The 15,980-nt window shown below is 43.7% G+C and overlaps 1 long non-coding RNA gene across 1 annotated transcript; it reads right to left on the bottom strand.

The window, feature by feature from the left end:
• Window positions 1-7,740: 7,740 nt before the first annotated feature.
• Window positions 7,741-13,518, bottom strand: LOC127016203 (uncharacterized). The gene is made up of 3 exons (XR_007766452.1): window positions 13,388-13,518; window positions 12,382-12,480; window positions 7,741-8,084 (listed from the first exon to the last, which is right to left on the bottom strand). It is a non-coding gene; the product is annotated as an uncharacterized LOC127016203 (long non-coding RNA).
• Window positions 13,519-15,980: the final 2,462 nt, after the last annotated feature.

Genomic DNA, 15,980 nt, shown 5'->3' with positions numbered 1-15,980 from the left:
TTTAGCAGGCTTGCAATTGATCTGAAGAAACGTGACTAGTTTGGATATACTGTGTGCTGAAATACACGCAAAGCTTATGTATACTCATCGCTCCGTGGCTTATTTTAACAGTCTGTGTTCTGAGCCTCCCCAGATAGGAAACGCAACAAATACTATTAGTTTGATTTGACAACACAGGCGTACAAAAGCGACCAGTAAGACTGCTGAAGGTTTTCTTCCTCCTGCAGGCTCTATAAATTAAGTCCTCCCTTTCCCAAATGAGAGGAAAGCCAGACAGGATGCCAACTGGCCTATTGTGTTCTGTCAAGTAAACAAGCTAACAACCTGAAGAGTTTATTTAGAGGGAAAAAAAAAAAAAATCAGAATTCTTGAGAAATCCGTTTCCTCAACAGCTTGAGTAATCTGGCACTTAGGCAACAGTGAGATTGCTGAGCCGTGAAAACCAGTGATTAAATTAAAGCTTTCTGAAGTGGCACAAACCTTCTGCCTGAACGTATCCAAATCCAGTCCCATTTCATTGAAAATGAAATATTTTTGTGTACAGTTGGTATTAGACCACAGTTGATTTTACTTCCCTGCTTACAAGCTACGTGGAGCAGGAGATGAGTCTGCAAACGTGAAGGACTACCCTGTGTTTAAAACGTGCTGAAGTACAAGATAGCTGGATTCATTTCCTAGCTCTGCTGCTGAATTCCCGTATGATCTTGGGGAATTCGTAGTCTCTCCATGTTGCGGTTTTCCTGCGATGAAATGCGAGTAATACTTTTCCTACGTGGTTTATTCACGCTGTAAAGTAAATTCTCCCATTTTATATTTTATTAGACTACTGTTGGCAAAAACTACAAGCTTTTTCTAAGAGAGACTTTTTTCAAGTCAGAACTTTCTTGATACTGTATCACCTCGGTTTCAAGCTACAAGTACCTATGCCTGCTGTGTTGTAGTAGCAATGCTTTTGCCGGTGTGATGGCTTGAGCATAAGGGACGCAAGGCTTTTTATTCGACCCCTCGATGGAGCTGAAAGGATCAATTTAAGGCAGGTACAGAATTTGTATGCCCCCAACTCTCTTACTTCCAAATTTATCTGATTGAGGTTAACTTTGTAGGCCACAATCCGTTTTCTTGCCCTGTAGAGCCTATAGCTATAGGAGACGCTGCACCGAAATTCTAAATCAAATCTTAACCGTGACAAACTTCTAACGTGTATATTATATACCTGACACAGAAATGGTATCAGCCTACGTAACAGGCCAACACTGGCGTCTTGACGTTTACAGCTGACACCAGATAACTTGACTTGGAAGCAGCATTCAAAATTTTCTTCTGCATTTATTTCATCTACCAGATGGTGACGCCTAAAGAGGCAGGGGAATGGAGGTGTTCCTAACGTAAAAAAACAGCAAAATTAATTGGTGGCAGAAGGCATAAAATTAATGTATGGGTGCAGGTGCCTTTAGGACACTTACAAATTCCTTAGTATAAATGGAAGTTAAATTAAGGCGCTAGTATCCAAATCCTGATGAGCTTGTGCGTGAGGGAAGGAAAGTGCTGGCTACACCTCTTTGCTTAGGCAAGGAGGCTCGGAGCGGGCCCTTTTTTGTGCAGCTCAGGTTTCAGCTGCCTCCCCAGATACCTGGTGTGAGGCACGTGCTGGTTTTCCCCTATCTGTGGAGTAACGATGGAAGGTGACGTTCTGTTGTCACTCCGTGTCGGGCAGCCCTCTCCCCAGGAAAAGAAAATGAGCGTTAGGTACCAACGCTAAAAGGGCAGGTGGTTTTTCTTCATTCTTCTTGCCGGCTTTTACTTAAAAGAGTTTCTAATTTACCTTCCGTCTCTGCCTGTCGTTCCCTGATATATTTACTCACACCTCATTCTCAGGCAAGCATCGCAGCTTTTCTATGTTTTGCTTGTCAATGAAATTCAATAACATCCAAGCCTCTGCAAGTGTTTTACTTCCCGGTAGCAAGTGCAGTAAAAGAATATTTATTCTGATATGCCTCAGGTTTGGAAGAAGCAGAGTAGTGAAAAAAAGCAACATGTTCTGGTGTCTTCTGTCTTTTTAGAAATTAACAGCAGTACAAGGTTTGTAATGGGTCTGTATTTTTACGTGTTCATTAAAATGTCCGCACGTTGAGGTAGGTAGACAAGAATCTGAAATCTTTCGTAAAAAAATGGCTGCTCGTATGTTTTAACAAAGCAGTATATACAAGCTAGCTGTAATAGCTGTATATTCTGTTTGGCTGTCCTTATGGAGAAAGACTGTTTATTTAACTTTATTGTTTTTATTCAACATATTTTCAAAATGATTGAAAACATTTATATTCCAATGTATTACGTGCCTAATGCTTTAACTAGCCAGAGATCAGAGTCAACTGCTGTGGAAAATGTTTTAATGCCAATTTTACTATTCACTCAAGATAGCAGGCACTGATGCATTTGCATACAAACATGCCTGAGACGAAGCGCCAGCAGAATTCAAATACAGAGATTTGACAATAGCAGTTTACGCTGTTCCTTTAATCACAGATCTGGAGCTGCGCTTTATAAATCCCAGGAGATGCTGCGTCACTAAATCCCCATTTAAAGCTCGGCGTCTCTCGCGCTCCCTTTTGGCCCGTGAGAAGAAATAAGACTTATTGTTGCTCGCTTTCCTCGTCTTCCCCCAGCCAGTTTCTCAAGGTAGTAAGGAGCAGGAGCCCAAGCTCTCCCTGCCCAGGGAGATGACCGTCTAGATGAGAAGCAGAGCTTACCCCAGGAGCTTCCTTCACTGGGAAAGGCGGCGGGGTGCCTAGCTTGGCGTGGCTACGCTGGCCCAAATCTGTAACAAGGAATCTAACGTGCCGGCTTGGAAGCTCTAAGTCACTTCTGAGGCTGCCAACCCATGGTATTAATCAAGTTAGAAATGCGAGGGCTCTTGGTGTTCAAGCCTTCTTTTCCTGACGGCTAGTGATGAGAGTAAGCGAGGAGCTTGATTTAACACAGGGAAAGTGAAATAGGAAGAAATGGAGCAGACGGTGCCAGTAATCTGACGCTCGTTACATGTTTGGAGCAAACAAAGCAAGGGATGGAGCTACCCTAGACTAATTGCGGCGTTTCAGACAGTAAATGCAGCTCTACCAGAAAATGGGAGTTCTGCTCTGTGCAGAGTAAGCGCAAGACTTGTGCTCCTGGTAGGTCTCCCACCCGGTTTTGGAAATTTTGGCAAAGAGTAGCAATACACCCAATCCCAAGAGTTTGGAAAAAGCCCGGCCCTCTGCCCCTTCTCATCCTCTAACAAAAATAAACATGTATTTGGCTCCTTTGTTTTGGCTTCTCTGAGGTTCCACCTAAGTACATGTTCTCCAATGTTTCTCTGCAAATAGGACAGCCACAAATGTGTTCTTTTTTATTATTATTATCATCGTAAATTAACACTAATTTTCTTCTGTAATCCTTTGCTTCCCAGAGGCGGTGCTTTAAGAAAGACACTCCAGCTTGGGGAAGATGGCTTTTGCCTCAGGCTGTGTTCCCATGACCAAGAGGACCCGTGCTGTCACGGAGCAGCCCTGCAGATAAGATAGAGGTGGCTTTCCTTCCTTGCCTTTGGTAGCTTGGCTTTTTGAGGGGTCTCTGATGGTACGAGGGAGAAGTTCATTGTCATTCCACGATAGAGGAGCATTGTTCCTCTGTGCAAGAACAGAGAAGGAATAGCTACGGTTCAGATTTTATTGCTGCTTTGCACCTTATATACACAAACGTTCACGGGCTACGCAGGCTTTCGCTAGGCTTTTTACAAGTACAAATTGTTACGCAGGTAGTACTACTACGAGGCTTTGGACCCGGGAGGACAAACCCTTGTGGGTCATTCCTGTGCGATGGCAGTATTCTAGGGAATTAACTACTTATAATTCTATTCGTTAAGACAACTGAAACGATACTTTATCACGCTAAAAGCAGGAGGAATAATTTTGTAATTATTTTTTGGATACGTATCTTGGGTTTTCTCTCTTTTTCTGACAACATATTGTAAAGCAACAGCTTTCAGTCTGCTCAGTAATGAACTCTGGAATAGTTTTTGTTCGTAACTAATGAACAAGAAGTTGCAAACAGCCTCAAGGCAAAACTGGAGCTGTGTCTGTCTTTCTTACCTAGTCTGATCACAGTTGCACTAATGAAATTTTGTATCGTTGTGGCAGTAGCAAACACAGTGAATGTGCCGTACAAATACCGTAGCTCACAGGAAATGGAAAAGGTACACTGATTTTTATTATCTTGAAGCTGAGGTGGAAAAGAATTGACTGGAAGGAGAAATGAAGGCAGTGCCTTGTGTTTTCACAAGGTCCTTGCCAGCTGAAACAGTGATAAATAACTGAGAGGGGCGCAGAAGACAGAAACATAAGTCATCTAAGAAAAGGGAAAAAATAATGCAATGCATAAATATTACAAAATGATAAATAAAAGTAATTTGCTTCCACATGGTAATTTGATAAGGGCATGGCCTCCCTACTTCGTTTAATATACCAGAGGAAAATCTGCGAAGAAGTAAAGCAAGAGCCTCCACCAGTGAAAAGCTGCCCAGTCCCACACACTGGGTTTTTAAACACACGACGCTCAGACGCTGTTGAAATCCCAGTAACAGCACCCATATACAAATACGCAGTATATGGTCTCATAGCGTAACCAGGACAAGCTCATGCCATTGGACATGGAAAATCAATTTTCCATTTTTACGACAACAGTGCAAGGTAATTATGAAGTGAATGCAATTATTTTCGTATTGGCCACATGGAGGAAGTCTAGTAACCACTGGAGCCAGCCAACACTGCTTCACCTTTGCGCACAACCATCTGTTTTTGTTATCTCGAGTTTTGTGTGTGTGAAATCTCATCACAGAATCCTCTGAGGCTTTAGAAGCTGAAACAAAGATAAGGAACCTTCAGAGACGTGAAGAACAGAAGCACGTCGTCATGGAAAAAGAAAATTTAACATGGTAAGTGCTAAAAAATTTGTTCTTCCCTTGTCCTGAGCTCTATACCCAGTAATGGGTCAGCTACAGAAATTTCCTGGAGACCTTGCAAAATGATAGCATCTCCGGTCTGCTGAGAAGTTAGAAAATCCTGCTTGCAAAATGCAGCCACTGAGGGATGGCAAAAATAGCAGTACGTCATTCTGTAAGTGTCTTAGAAATAAGGAAGAGAAAAATGCACGGATTATCCTATGACTCAGTGGATCAGAAAAAGTGATTGACCAAGACAAACAAATTGTTCTTGCCTAAAAAAAAAAAAAAGTAAAAAGATCCGCTGTGAACATTCCCTACTCAGTGAAGTGCTATTAGCAGCTATTTTTAAGAATTAAGTAGGGCATGTAAAGTAGTATGAGAACGGGAAGCAGTCACAAGTGACCTCTGCCTTAATGAAAAGTAATGTTTTTGGAGGACGCAATAGCAGGGAAAGCGGTCCGATCGCCAGCCAGGCGCTTTGGTTGCAAAAGACCATTTCCTATGGAAACCAGCTTCAACCCAAAATGCTATTCGACAGGGATGCCCTGCACAGCAATATGCAGCGAGGCAGGAAAAAAAATCAGGGGAGCCACTGACTGTGTGGTAGCACTATGGACAAGGATCGGAGGTTTGTACCGAGTTATCAGCCGAACGGGAGGCAACAGCAGCATGACGTACAAAAATGGCAGGCACCCTCATAGCACGTAAGCAGGACAGTAGCTTACAGAACACATGAAATACTTCCGTGCTGTTCAGTACTCTGGGCTCATTCCATTTGGTGCATTTACTGCTGGTTGATTTAATTCAACACAGATGTGGATCAAGCGCAGGAAGTCTATAGGAAGTCACAGGAAAGATCAGAGGGCTCAAACATATGACCTACAGCGAAATACTGTCAGATAAGGGGTCATTTAATTTAAAAAGGTAAAATGTGGCAATAACATTCTCCCGTTTTGGTATAAATTTCAGAAATGCTTCATCATAGCATCATCCATTTCAGTAGGTTAGACACGAAGGGTGAATGTCTGCAGTTCACTGCAAGCAGGGTTCATCTTTGCTTTCTCTTCCAGACAAAGAGCGCGGCTTCAGCAACAGCCAAAGGCCAAGCTCCAGCCTGAAGCTCAAGCCTGTGAGAGGCAGAAGTGCAGAAACCATCACTAACAAACCAGAGCACCGGGCTTCGCCAAGATAAATGCCACAGGCAAGACAGCCTTTTTCCCAAATTGAGCTTCAAGCAGAGTATCATCAACTTGGAAATTGTTTTAAGGTATGTTTTAACTTCATTTCACACTTAATGTCAGTTTCCCCTATAAGCAGAAGTGTTGGGCCTGTATAATACAAGACTTGAACTGCACCGTACAAACTCTGAGGATATTTATGAATTAAGGTGTAGTAGAACTTACTGTTGCAGTGTTGTATTTACTTTTTCATACATCAGAATTTCCGTGATATTTGATATGAAATACTCAGTGTCTTATCTCAAAATAAGCACTGAATATCACATGGAAACTATAGGCTTTCAGCTAGGAAAAAGGAGCTGTGAAAGAAAAGCCCCACTAAAAATAGCACTTTGCAATAAAAATTTTTTTTCTTACTGACATTTACTTCCATGAATAACAACAAGTATGCAATGAGAAGCAAATTTCTCATTTTTAAATGGGCAATCCCAGGGACACGTACCAATCTTCATGTTCCATGCTGAGCTCTTACAAATGGACTTAAACTGTTTATCCTCCCCTAACCGTCATTTATCCGAGTAGTCTGAGCTGGGACCAAAGAAAATACTTTGTCAAAGTATTTTATTTTTTTTAAAAGACCTTAAACCTTTCCCATCCTGTCTAATTATGAAGAACAATGCTATCGGTAGGATTGCTGTAGTAAACAAAACAAGACTTAGTTGCAGATTACTCATCCCCTTGAGCTAGGAATAGAAAACATTTCGCCAAAAAGCCAAATCTCAAATGTAAATCAGACGAAGCTAATGGCAGGTGAGGCATTCGCAGCAAGTTTGTTACGTTTCTCTAGATTATATCATTTTTTCCACCCCGCTTCATTCTTCTAGACATTCAAATAATATTACACAGTTTTTATGTCAAACAGATTTTATTACCACACTAAATGAGGAAGAGCAGAGCTGAAAATTTGCCATAGCAAAACCTTGCCGTAGCTAAGCATTTTCTGCCATTTGCTATTAGCTGACCTTAAGATGCCAATGTACAAGTTTTATCCTTTTGAGCACATACATGATTCCTACCAATTTGCCCCGAAACATTCCAAGTCTGAAGTATCCCATTTGGCTAATAGTTGAGTATGGGGTGGAAGTTTGTCAGTTACTTGTTTTGCCTTCTCATCCATCATGAAGCTGTACAACATACTGCACAAGGAGAACAGGGATTGATAGCATGAACAGATGCAGCGATGGTGTTTTTAACATGGGCTGAGCAAGTCCTTTGTTACACAGTAAAATGAAAGTTACCTCACACTTTGGTAGCAAAGAAACACAGAGAAAATGTTTTCTGCATGCATGTTATGTGATGATAGCTGTAACATAACACACATGAACTCTTGGAGAATTAGAGCTTAGGCTGCTTACCTATTGCTTGTCATTATACTCCTATTTTTTTGTTTAATGCTTAGTCAACCTTTAAGCTTCCGAATTTAAAGTTTTTCTATTTGATGTGTCACAGGCTGTTTTAAATTTTAAGTAAAATCTCAGCCAACTGTTCCCTGAAATAAGGTTAAAGTGAGATTTCCACACACAGGCATACTTATCCAGCCACTTTATTAAGAAGCCTAGCACATCATAAGATTTTCGCTCCCTTATTCTTGGAAATGGCTTTTTGTCATCTTCACAAGAATTCCCCTCAGACCGCTCACAACCCAAGCCTCACAGTTTCGCATCTATCAGTGGCCTTTTTGCAACTGGAGTCTTTTTCGCCTTAGTCCCCTCGGCCAGCAACAAGGATGGTACTACCGCTGATGGCAGCAGCACAGGGGAAAATCACCATAAGGCACTCAGCTGAGTAGAGTGCAAGTAGGCAGAAGGAAGAAGCAAGTGTAATCATAGTTGAGGTAGAAGCTGAAAGGCGGCACAACCATGAGATAGTCCCTGTGGAAAATAAAATCGGCAAACAAAATAAGCAATTTAGGAGCACATTGGGCAGGTTGCAAGCTAATTCACTAGGTCCAGAGAAGCAGGCTGCAGATCTGCTCTGCATTGTGTCATCTGCAGTAAGCCTAAGGAAGCAGTTAAGTGCTTCCTCATGAAGCACCGAAGTGTCCCTACAGGAACTCCCATTCTGTGACATGAGATGATGCTGTTGGGAAGATAGGGTCCTAAGTAAATTTTGAAGCAGGTGAGCCCACTTTCCCACCCATCCTTTCCCTGCTGTCAGCTGCTCCAGGTAACTGAAGAGCCAGCATTGCCTTACAAGCAAACCCCCAGACAGAGCTGGGAGCAGTGCAAGCAGTTCGGGTCCCAGAGCAGAACAGTTGGCTCACACTGTCACAGTGCTCCTGGGATCAAACACAACTGAAACCATGACATTTATTGACAATAACACTAAATAAGTCTGTCTGATTTTAAGCCTTAATACATGTTGTTTTGTGTCCAAGTTAAAATCGTGTTTTGTGGTATCTACAGAAGCTATGTCACACAGGTACTGCTGTGTGGGCAGCAAAAGATGACAAGATTCACACCAGTGGTATAGTAACTGGAAAAGCAAATGCAGGTAGAGATTATTGCAGCCATCCCTCCAGGTGGAGTTTGGCATTGAAAACTCAGGAGATCCAATTGCCATAGCAAAAGTAAGTTTTTGATGGTCAAACTGAGTACAAAACCAGCATTAAGTCAACACCCCCCCCCTCTATACAAGCATAAATTAAGAGAACTAAACTCAAGAAATAGTGTGCTTGTGATAGCTTCCTGAAGTGCTATCCTCAGCCCAGTCATCAAAACACTAACATTTCAAGCCAAACAGGATAGCATTTTTTCCCCCTCAAACTGAGGGCTTAGACAATAGAATTTGGCAGTATTTATGACATAACCTCCTGCATGGCTTTTTAAACATTATAAAAACAAAACTTGGGAAGATATATGGATTTTGTATTTTATTTATTGTTCTATTTTACCCAGAAAATTGGTTTCTATCTAGAATTATTGAAGCGGAATGAAGAATTTCTTTTGTCCTTCCCAGCCTCCTTTCTCCTACCTAAGAAGAGCTGCCAGCCGCCTGAACCAAAACAATACCAATGCAAATAGCACATCACAAAGGTTCTTTGCACTAGATTATATCTATGCTTATTGTGAAAAATGACCAAGAGCCACATAATTATTTGATTTAAATCTATTTTAGCATGGAAGCGTTATTGCCCAATGTGAGACAGGCATGAAAGCAACAGAGCCCATGATCTGAAGTATATTCGTTTCTTCTCCTTAGCTGGAAGGCAGACCTCAATGCAATACTCAGGTTGAGAATCTCTGTTTGGTCTACATACAAGAGAACACAAATATTTTATTTACAAATCAAGGGGCAAGGGGAGTATAAATATCAAAACCAGATGAAGCTACCCCATTAGCATCCATTTTTGACAAAAATCAGTCACAGGTCCAGAGTTATGAGACCAACACCCTCCTGCCAGATACTTGCTGTAATTACACACAAGTAAAGGTGTGTGTGAACTACCATGGGAAAAGAACATGATGTTTCCCCCAGACCAAAAAAAAAAAAAATCTAGCCTACTCCAAGTAGAAGGAAGTCTTACAACAACAGCTACAAGCCCTGCTTTTTCTCAGCTGGGGCTTGAGCTAATGCTGCTTTTGGGGTGACTTACTGTCGCATGCAATTAATACCTTAGGTCTAATAATACTGGCATTGTTTTGGGGAATATAGCTCAAAAATACATCCTTTTACCCCCTCTATACCACTTCGTATATAGTAGTTCAAAGCCAGCCAGGTGCACGCTTAACATGAAACTAATCCTAGGGTTTACATGGCTTGCATTTTACTTCAGGGATCGCTACTTAGAGCTTACTACAATTAAATAGCATTTTACCTCCTCACCCAAGTTCCCAGGTAGTGGAATACCCGATTATGCTTCACTAGAAATTAAGCAGAACTGTCTGCCTTGACAAAGGGCAGAATAGGTGGACTACCTGTGCAGCAAGTCAGCCTTGAGTCCTCCACTTAGCCACAACCAAAGGTCAGAGTTGTCTAGAAGCAACACCTTTAATATTTAATAACTGCATAGACTAAACACAAAAAAACTGTCCAGGGTTTAACCTGGATAGTGTCATCTCTCTAGAAAGACCTAATAGTTTGTAGAAAGACTGTACAATAGGGAAGTGGAGTGAACTCTTCCTGGACCTTCCTACTTGGTAACTGTTCACTTTTACTGCCTTGGCACACCAGCATCTATATCTACACAGTAACTTTAAATACTCACTTATAGATTAATCCACCGATTCTTTCCATGAGTTGCTCTAATCATTTTTATCTATTTAGTAGCCTGGAATTCCCATTTACTGCCTCAGTGACTTGATTTTCATTGTGCACTGAGCAATTAACACCACTCCAATTTGAAGCCTCACCTGGATAACATTGATGGGTACCTCTAACAGAGGTCAGAAATTTTATATACTCTTATCATACTGAGAGGTTACCGCTCAGTAACCTGTGGGGTTCAACCTGTTGAGTTCAAGGTGGTTTTCTGTCCAAACATAAGCTGTTCCCCACCTAGTCACCCATGTCCCCTTGCCTGTGTGTTTCCAGGTACACGGCGTCCTGTCAGGGATGAAGGGGAGAGCAGCGTGCAGCACTAGCGACATGAACGAGCCCAGCAGTTTCAGCGGCACGGTAAGCTGTCCTGCTTTGCCATCTCCTCTTTCCCGAGGATCCTTTTTGTCACCGATTAGCCTTAAGCATTATTTCACCGGGCTACCACCACTCCAAGACCTCAATGAAAATACCTACTGGAAACCACCATTGCGTGCACCTATTGCAAGTTAACCGTGCACATGTATTTCAGCTCTTAAAAGGTTTATTCTATTTTGCACCTGCACTGAGGTCTCCACCACAATGAACCCAAGTTCTCATGTTGAGCCAAGCTCTCTCCACTCCCCTAAAACCAATTCTGTTCAACAAGCAAGAGCTGAAACTCAAGTGTGCCACAATTGTTCCCAATAGCACTTGCTTCTGCATTCAAAGCAGCTTATGCTGAAAAGTGTAGTATATTTGATGGGCCATTAAGCTGTCTTCATATGTTAGTTTTATTATGTACCTTAAATGACATAACCTGTACCAGCCCTATCATAACACTGCTACCAGCAAGCTGCTCTAACAACCTAGGGTTATCCCCTGGAAGGCAACAGCAAAACAAGCACCCTCTAACCATATTGACTAGGGTCACCTGATGACTAGCAGCATTTGAATGAAACCCTCTGTGCACGTTTGGCTTTTGATCTGAACACAGTTACGCTGCTAGCACTAACAGAAATACCGTGTGGAGTATTAGAGGTAGAGCCTACACAAAACTTGCTCTAAAACACTGTACTAGGCTTTCTGCACCTTCATTCACAACAAAATTAACATAACTGGCATATAAGTTTCCCAGACTCAGCAGGGCAACTGTGTTAACTAGCAGCACTTGACAACTGAACCTTAAAACATTATTTTGGCCCTTTTCAATTGACAGCTACTTGTAGAGTCAATCACAAAAAAAGCAAAGCAAGTTACACAAATGGCTCTACTCACCCCTCTTCCACAGCAAGGCTCTTGGTAGCAATGGGGTTCTCTTCATGTCCCTGCCCACAGCAGGGGGGGTTGGAACAAGATGATCTTTAAGGTCCCTTCCAACCCAAACCACTCTACGATTCTATGATTACGAAAACCTGGAGCTCTGCCCAGGGATTAAGCAGCCAGCCCATTTAGACTGGCATTTTCAGCAGCAGCAACACAGATCCTTTCCCCCATCACATACAGCAGTCCCTGCTGGCAAGGGGAAGTGTTGTCAAGGGTGTCCCCCACCTTTTGAACCACAAAGCCCTTTGGGTCAGAGGCATCTACTGCCACCCCCAGTGCATCAACTGGTCTGTATTGCAGCCTTGCGCTCCCTGGGACCAACTTCAGCAGCATGCAGGGCGGGGGGGCTTGCTTACCAAAAGGCAGATGCCTGGCATCACCAGGAGCCCCATGCAGGCAGTGTTATGTCCCTAGATAAAATGGGGCACACCTTCCCCCCCCTCCCAGAGCAGCAGGATCAGCATCCCACCTCACACACAAACCTGTTGCTAAGAAAGCACCTGCAGTTTTATCTCAGCTCCCAGCCACAGCAGAGAGGGAGGAAGAGCCCAACCCAAGTTAAAAGCAGCCCCCCGCACCCCACTCCCACAGGTTACCCCCACTTACAGGTGCCAGAGGTCCGCAGCAGCCGCTCCTTCAGCGCGGCGAGGAGGAAGGCTGCAGCCCCAGGCGCAGCAGAGAGGGAAGAGACCCTGCAGCTCCTGCCTGATGCAGGGAGGAGGGAGAGGAGGAAGGAGGGACTGGAGGGAACAGCCCAAAGCCAAGCCACCAAGCCCTGGGGCTAGAGGGCTGTCACCTGCAGCCACCCCTATCCTGGGGTGGAGGAGGATGCCCGGTTTGCACATCAGGGCTGGGTTTCTTGCATATGTTTCATTGCAGAGCCTCCCCCTTCCGCTCTTTTTGAGGCATCTCTCTGCCTTAGGAAGCTTGTTACCAGGGTCAGGGACTAACAGTTACCTCTGCAGATGCCAGCCCTCCGACGCACGCCCCCAGCCATTGCAGCTGGGGGGGGGGAAGCAGCAGTCCACAGTCACCCCCAATGCACCGAGTGCTCCCCAGCACAGCATGAAACACTCAGGCTGTTCTCCTGCATGCTGAGCTACAGCATTTAGATCAAGCCTCTCTGGAGAGAAGGCAAAGGTAGCTTTTAAATCAGCAGCAGGAACCCAGGGAAAAAAAAATAGTCTATATGGCCCAGGTTAAACTAATTGGCCCTTGTATCTGAAATTACAGTTTCTGCCTTCTCAAAATACAACTCCCACCCAGTCCCATAGCCAAAGTTGGTAATATTCATCCTAACGTGATCACTAGGAGCTTTCTCCCTCCTCATATGGCTAAACAACCCTTTGGTCTGAACTAGGCTTAAACAGATAATAGAAACCTTGCCAGAGATCAGGAGAACAAGAAGTTATGCCATAATACTGTAACCAGACTGAGCATTTCTAGGTGTAAGCAATAAGGCAAAAGTTAACAGGCATGCTTTAAGAAGAACATGACCCAGCCTTATTTTATCAGCTACTAAAAGTTAAAAAAACCCCTAAGATTAGGTCATATACTGTTACTAATTTAGATAATGCAAACATATTACCATAAAACTGGAAGACAAACTTACTTAAACCTAATGACAGCAGGAAACCAGGGCCTCCCCCTCCATATGCATAGCCTCTCAGTACCTAAGCCAGAATCCAAGACAATCCAGTAACACTACCCAAATAAAAGCAGAAAATAAAAGCAACAATAAAAGACCAAGACTGGAAGAAAAAAAAAAAGAGAATTTACAACAGAGCCACCACTGAAGTGAGAACTAAGCCCCCTGGCCTGAGCTTAAATGCAGAGCTGGGGCCAATGGGGAAGGGTGTGTGGGTGGTAGAGGCTGCAGGTGAGGCCGTCAGGGTGATGGGGACCTGATGGGACATGCTGAATGCCTCTATCAGCAGCTGAAACCAAGCAGCTCTGACATCTCTGCTGACATCTCCAGTGCTGGCTTCCCAGCAAGGCCGTCAGCGTCCTTCGGAGTGAAGGGTGAGGCAGAAACATCACCTCAATTTAGGATGTGTCCAAGTGTTTTCTCTGCAGTGATGCACGGTGAGGGCAAGCAGCGAGAAGCGTGTGTGTGGTATATGTGCTGTTAACAGAGTTACCCTACACGCAGCGGTCTTTGTGATCCATACCATTAGATCTCACTATGTGGCGAGTTCGGTCCTTTTTTTCCTCATGAAAGGAGGAAAACAATTGATGGGCACAGACTGTGAACTGAATGTTTATTACTTGATTTGCCTACTGTCCTTCAAATCAATCAGCAACAGTTGAAATAAGAAAGACCCGTTTAAAATAATAAATGTGGGGACAGACAGACAAGGGACAAACATTGTCAGCTTTTCCAGATCCCAGACCCATCCCAAGCACGTGAAGTGCAAGTACCAGGCTGTCACGATTTGCGGCCAGCAGCACGGATGCCTGTAGCAGAAGCGAGGAGGATGTATGGATGGATTCTGTATAGGGGTGGGAGCATCAATCTCACACTTAGATTAGGTATGTATATTTTATTATACGCCTCAGAACACATCGTGAGGCTTGTAACAGTCCCATCTGGCCTGAGGAAGAAAAAAAAATCATCTGAAATTTGAAACGCCTGACTCAAAAGAAGCCTTTTCTGCCAGGAAAAAATGGAAGCGTCCCTGTTCGGCTGTAAGTGCTGGTTTTGTGTGTGTGTGCGTACACTGAGATGTGCTCCTGCCTCGGGTACGGGAGTCTGCAACCAGCAGAGCAGGATTCAGATTTGTGTCCCGGGTGAGTTGCTCATGGATGCGCTGGTGTGAATATTTGCTTTCTTTTCCTCGGAATGGCTCACAAAGTGTCGATGCATCGTGGGGCTATCTTGTGGTCTAATTTCTTCTCCTAATTTGAAAGTCTTATAGTTGTTTAAAGGGGAAGTTGCTGTGCAGGAGATGAACTATGCTTGGGCTTACGGTTATAGACTTGGTTTTGTTCTTGTAGGTCCCGAAGCAGACTGTGACATTGCTGTTGCGTGGCATGTCATTGTAGACGCTTGTGATAGCTCAGAGGATAATGATCCCCTCTCCACTGTATACCGGAGCAATCGTTCCCAAAATATATCCAGCTCAGGGTGAGTGCTTTTGTTTTTATCTTCAAATAATATCTGTGTGCTTCTGTGTGTTGCAGCTTGCCTGCTTTCTGTCTGCCACTGCACCTATTAGAGGAGGTGACCTGTCCTCTTAAGCACAGCGTCACAGCCATGCGTACCATCGTCACGTACAGTGTGAGGACTGGCTCAGAGGGTAGGATGGCCTTGGCAGGTAAGATAATAAAACCGGTATCGAACTTCATACTGAGCGTAAGGCCATGATTTATGTCGCGGCAATGATTTCTGGCTGTTAAGTCTGGGAGCTCATCAGTAAGAAATACCGGGGAAGAAGGAAGCTCTGGGTTTATTAACCCAAGGAAAGTAAGAGCGAGTTAGTAACTCAGTGGGATCTTAGGACAGCACGACGTGAAGTATTTCTGATGGAGGTGGTGGTTTTGAAAGTTCCCCGGAGTATTAGAAAGCCTTCACCTGGAATAGTCTCTATTAGTCAAAGCCCACACGTTCAGGAAAGGGTCATTTAAAACAAATTCACGGAGATGCTGCTGCGGGACTGGAAGAGGACGCCCTTTGTAGGAGAGAAACTGCACAGAGCTCCCCGTGGTGCAGCCCGTACAGCACGTGCTGAGGCAGGATCTCATTTTTCGCTGTTCTTGAACCTCAGAAGTAAATACCAGGAAACAACAAGTTTAGCTACAAGAAAGTACGGAAAGGGTACCTATTGGGTATAAGCTCGCAATGAGCAAATTTAGGTACGAAATTAGCTTGTTCATAGGAAAAACGTAAGCAAAAAGTACCCCCAAATATTTTTAATATGGGACTTCATCAGCTTGAAAGAAATGCTCCCTTGTGAATTCTGAACTCTCGGCGGAGGCAGTGAGATTCCTGGGCAGCCATCCTGACGTGGTGGTGTTTGCTGGGTGTGAGCAAATACGCTCTGACCTGTGCAGGCAAGAAAAGAGCCAACACTGGAAAAGGTTCCTTGAACGGCATTTCAAAAACTGAAATGGCCAGCTTTTACGCTTCATGCTCTCCTTCCTCCCGGTGTGGCCTAACTGCCCTTTCTCTCCATCTTTTATTAGATGAGAATTTAAGAGGAAAC

The sequence above is a fragment of the Gymnogyps californianus genome, chromosome 4 (genome assembly GCF_018139145.2).
Source record: "Gymnogyps californianus isolate 813 chromosome 4, ASM1813914v2, whole genome shotgun sequence".
Lineage (NCBI taxonomy): Eukaryota > Metazoa > Chordata > Aves > Accipitriformes > Cathartidae > Gymnogyps > Gymnogyps californianus.
Note: the sequence above shows the minus strand (reverse complement) of the source record. Positions and strands in the feature narration are given on the sequence as shown.